Source organism: Lygodium microphyllum, chromosome 3 (genome assembly GCF_053477565.2).
Source record: "Lygodium microphyllum isolate KBCC chromosome 3, Lygodium_microphyllum_v1.1.10, whole genome shotgun sequence".
Taxonomy (NCBI): Eukaryota; Viridiplantae; Streptophyta; class Polypodiopsida; order Schizaeales; family Lygodiaceae; genus Lygodium; species Lygodium microphyllum.
In genome coordinates, this window is record NC_141137.1 from 58,914,352 (window position 1) to 58,920,351 (window position 6,000).

Consider the following 6,000-nt stretch of genomic DNA (forward strand, 5'->3'; position numbering starts at 1 on the left):
AAAGGTAAATCCTCATGCCCTACCCTCATTATACATCCACATACATACTCTTAATTTTTTATCATTTTCAATACATCAAAACTAATGTTTCTCCTTCAAAAAGACTATTTTTAATTATTTTTAATTATTTAAATATAAATTAATAATTTTTATTAATTTTTTTACTTATGTGACTAGTATGAATTGTGCTCCATCAGCATATCAATTATTATTCCATGCAAGCTTGAACCCTCAAACCCTAATAAAATCCTCATTTTCACATTAAATTCCACATCTCATGTTCACTGAAGTAGAAGTCCATAAAGCAAAAATGTGTGAAAGTAACAGTCCCAACAAATATTCTATGTGAAGAATTAGAGAAATTACATGTCTAAATCTACGGTCCAAAAATTAGGATGTATTGCCGCATCAATATTAAGAAGTCGAATGATGATGCATTCCATACTTTTTCACACTATAACCTCATAACATCACATCATCCACCCCCTTTGAACCTACATATCCTCCGGTATGTGCCAAAATCCTAGCTGTCACCTAATTCTGACTCCTCCTCATCCTCTGCAACCATATTCTTTACTTCTTCATCTTCCATATCTTCCTGGCTAGCCCCTGTATCATGACCACTATTTTCTTCCAATTCTGGCAACTCATAGGTAGTAGATTCCCACCTTTTGAATAATTTGATTCTTTGCTCTACTACCGGAAGTTTGATGGCTATCCCATTCAGCTCATTTAATGCATAAGTAGCATTATCAAACACCTGTCTTACCACATAGGTTCCAAACCATCTTTTGGAAACTTTACGCATGGCACTATGCTAGTTATCTAAATTGCTATCATAAACCAATACCCAATCCCCATCTTGTCTAGTTCTTGGTCTCAGTCTATGCCTTTTGTCAAACCATTTCTTGTTCTATATCCTTGCTGCCCTTAACTTTGCAGTTGCTGCCTCTATATCTTCTGACTTTCTTTCCAACTATCTAATGCGTAAGTCCAACAACTCCTCTCAATTCAACTCTTTCTCCCAAGGTAACACACTCCATGTGACTGTCATCTCTTCTATTGGCATGATAGGTTTTTGACCATGCATCAATTCTGCAAGCATATATCTTGTAATAGCACTATGAGTTGTTCCGTCAACACACAAAGCATAAGGGAGCAATCGTGGCCACTTTTTTACCTTCTCTCCACATGCTTTTGCCAATGCATTCACAATAGGTGGATGACCTCTTTCACTTTTGCCATTTCCTTTAGGGTTATAGGCTGATGTTAAAGTAGGCTTTATCCCCAACCGTGCAAAGAAATCATGAGCCTCATCTGCATCTAGCTCACCTCTATCTGCTGTAATTTTTCCCACACAACCATATCGACAAAATATCTCTTCTAAGAGAAAAGTACATATGGCATTTGTCATCTTAGTACATAGAGCTCTCCCTTCCACTTGATTAGTCAAGTTTTCACGAGCAAGCACAAGATACCTCATTTGCCAAAGACCTGTAGGCATTGTGACCAAATCCACCACCCACTTAAAATGAAGAGACAATGGATATGTGGGTTGCAATCCATCCCGGTGTCTCACAATTGAATAAATTTGACATGTTGTATATGTTTCCACAAAGTGAGCAACATTCTTATACATACCCTGCCACCAATATCTTTCTTTGATCTTTGTAAAAGTACCCCAAACACCTCTATGACTATGCCATAAGCTTTCATGAAATTCTTGCATAACAGTTACTTGTGAAGCTCTATCACCCAAAACTCGCAATGGCATACCCTGTTTCTTTTTAGCATGTTTCCATAAGTATCCATCTTTTAAGAAAAATCCATAGGCTTTCCTCTTCATCTTCTTAAACTCCTCATCTAACCATTCATCTCTCTTTGTTAATGTACTGAGATATTGACCAATTCTTTGCCACTCTCTTGCATATTTATCTTCCAGAAACACTTCTACACAAGATGCAAAACATCTAAAGTGTCTTCTCTTTGTTGTCCAAGCTTCTGTTAATGCTATAGCAACACCTTGCATTGCTAAATTCACTCTTGCAATATCATTTTTATCCATAAGAAAGTCATCTTCTTCCTCCTCATCCATCATCCCATCTTCATTCTCATAGCATGCTCAAGATAACATGTCTGCCACTTGGTTATCTCTTCCTGCAATATGCTGAAATTCAGGGTTCAAAGATTTGATGTATGCAATCCACCAGAGCATAGCAATGTCCAGGGTAGCACAACTAGTAATCATACCCAATACCGGCAAACAATCAGTCTCAATGACTACATGAGCACCCGTAAAATACTCCTTATCACATTTAAGGGCTATCACAATTTCCCACAATTCTCTTTTTACCTATGGATATCTTCTTTGTCATTCAATCAATACTTTTGCACCAAAGTATATTGTATATCTTTTCCCTTCCTCATCATCTTGCCCAATTTCCGATCCAATCCCGATTGGGCTTGTATCAATAGTAATAATGATAGGCTTTCGATGTGAATAGTTAGCATTTTTCAACGTAGGAGCAGATTTTAAGAGTTGCTTCAATTTCTTCATTGCTTTCTGATGCTTCCTTTCCTTAGAAGCTGATAAAGAGCATCGGCTACATGTGCAAAGTGAGGAATCCATATCAAATAGAACACACATGCACCCAAGAATATACGCACCTATAATACATTCGTGCATACATCTTGCATTCTATCAATCCCATCTATTTTTGCTAGTGATGGCCTTTGCCCATAAGGCCCACACATATGCCCAATAATCAAAACCTCTTCAACTCCAAAGACAGACTTTTGTCCCAAAAAGAGTTAAATGCACCTCTTCTAGACGTGTCAAAATCCTCTCACAATCCACAATATGGTCTGCAACAAACTGTCTACATCCATGAGCATCCATCTCTTCATTCTTTTCATCCACTGCACACCCTTTGATTGGAGCATCATCCAAGAAGGGCATAGTCAATTGTGGTATAAAATCCGTCTGTACCCTATTCATAGCATTTTTCATGTGTGTCATTGAGTTTGTTGGACCTTGTGGGAGAGTACACATCCGTACTAACCCCAAAGGAGTCTTCATGGTTGTGATATCCCTGCTTTCAATTGCAAGCTGAAACTAATCATAACTCAAGTAAAGATCACCCAAAGAATAGATCGTTCTGCCTGCAAAATCCTCTACAAACTCATCAACCACAGGACCTGCACCCACATTTCTTATTGTCACTTTATTGACTGGTTGCATGTCTTAAATAAATCTCAAAGCCCGAATCTTTTTGGGCATAGTAAACCAACGATTTGAGTATGGAGCTGAAGAAGGCTCCAAGATCTTCATGCGAATCTTTTCATTTAGCAAATCCATCAGTTTTGGCAAGTAAGCTTTAGGCACTGGAATAGGCCTCAAGTTCCATGGTACATGTGGCACAGTAAATATGACCATAGGAGAGACAACATTTGGATCCACACAACCTATTTCACTTGGCTGAAATGCAAATGCCTTCCCATGTCTAGCCAACATCTGCATAAAATAGTCTCTCTCAACAGGCAAAAGAAACCCTTCTGCACCAATTTTCAATTCCTATAATGTTTTAGATGTAAACTGATGACCTATATCTTTAGGATCTCATAAGCTTGGATGCCTTGACACTTTTTCATGCATACCCTCACTCTCTAGTGGAAGTGGCAAAGCAATTGGTTTTACCATTTTGTCAATTGTCTTGTACTTTGTCTCCACAAGTGCTTCAGCCCATTGTAGTCCTTCCCGATGAGCAAACAATGCTATAACATCATACATATCCAAAGGACATACTAACAACACTCTGTTTTCAACCTCATTTTTTGCATGTATAGTTGCTAAAATTTTAGCCATAGTGTCATTAATATTCAGCCCATAAAAGATGCCTGAAATGCCATCATTTTTAGCTAACAACCCCAATGCTCTCAGTTTCTTAGTAGCCCATTTCATAGATATGTGTTCAGCCGTATACATAGCTTCCATAGGCTTAAACCAACATGAACTGTTTGTTGTAAACTGAGAATTACCAATAGTAAATACATGCTTCATTTCATCAAGAGGTGAGTACACCCACTGAACAACACTATTGTAGCCCCGCATTACAGCAGTGCTTGATGAAAATCCAAGTCTTTGAATTCCCTTGCATTTGGAACCAAAGGAGACTCTCAAAGCATATCCCGATTTCTAGGATGATTAACATAAACAGTAAGAAATTGGACTGCTTTTCTCCCATCCTTGCTTCTAACTCTTGCATAAGCAGAACCATCATCAAGCACCTTTGTTTCCATATGCGCACTTGTAAATATAGGGCTGTCCCAAAATCACTTCATATGAGGAATTATATTGCACAAAGAAGTATTGCTCTTCCTGTACATCACCAATTGTCACTTTTACATTAGGACATGCAGCATAGAGCTCCCTTGAATAATTATTTGCAGCCCTCATTCGCCAACCATGATCAGTGTCTACAGGCCATGCACCATTTTCATACAATCCACACTTAATGACATTTATCTCAAACCCACGGTCAAGTAAAGCAACACAAGGAGTTTCACGCTCCCCTATTTTCACTACCGTTTCAATGGTAGCTCTAGCCCAATGATTTCTTGTGTAGTGACTTCGAGGAATAAATCCTAGAGTCTCTTCTCCATATTGTTGCATTTGCCTTACTCCACCATGCATATTGCTACAAGACAATGCATTTTCAACCACTTTCTTCCCTTTTCCACATGCTGTCCATTGATTAGTAGCATCCTGCATAGACAATCCTGTACTTACTTCATGCTCATATTCAGCCCGAATACCCAAAAAACTAGTTTCCTCTTCAAACTGCAGCAATGCACTAGTGGTATCACCAAGAAACTAACACTTCGTTTTAATTATGTCAATGATCTCATCATGAAATTCTCGCTTGGCAATGCCAAGCACCTCTCCCAAGGTAAATTCCACCTGACTGTTTAAGATCCATTCTTCAAGAACCTTCTTAAGATCTATGGTTGTCTCAATGTCAGATTGTAACTTATATCCTAGCTGCTTGCCCTTCTTTTTGCCCTCTTATTTGTTATCCTGTTTTTGCTCCTGACTGACCTCTTCCATAACATGCTCGGGAGGTGGCTGATTTGCAGCTTTAGGCTAATCCATACTTCTTCTTGTCTTTCTTTTAGATGTCCTTGCAATATCTTCATCTATTTTTTGTTTTTCTTCCACAAGTACATCCGTGTTTTGTACCTTTGCTAAATATGCATACATTGAATATGCATCTACCAGTGATTCCCAACCAATTATGCCACGAATGTCTTGCCCTACATGAGACATTTCACTATCAGTGACCTTTCTCTTTTCAGCTGCATGTAAAGCATGTGTCCATATTTCAACCTTTGAACCAACCATCACTTGGCCATGCATTCTATCCAACTGTAGACCAAAAGTAGAAGCATGTACTACCACATAAGCATTTCGGATAGCCAAGTCTTCCAACAACTTCTGCATACCACCCTTTCCAAAATTCAAAGCAAGAGGCAATCATGTTTCTTGTGCATAGAACTTGCCATCTTTCCAAAAGATAAGCTATCATGCCAAGGCCTCCTGATAGGCAGCACAATCCTTTCTCTCGTGCTGCAAACTGTCACACCACATACATCTTTTTCCAGGCTTAGGGGCTGCTGCATGTCCTCTTTCCTCTTTTCCTTTTTCGTCCAATTTTGCAACCTTCAATTGAAGATCTCGCATCCTTTTGACCAGTTCATCCAAGACATCTTCCCTAGCAGAGGGAACAATAGCAGGTACAGCCATAGGGTTAGCCACTGAAGTGGGTGGCTTACTGGATACTTCAATTGTTTTGCCCGTAACAGTGGGCAAGCTAGAGACATGCAATCTTTCTCTTCTTCTATGCTTCTTCACAAGCGCAGTAACAGCTTCCTTGACATGTCTCCACTCTGTTTTCAAACATGTCCCTGTAGTCTCTGATCCTCCAGCAAATCATCAAGCTT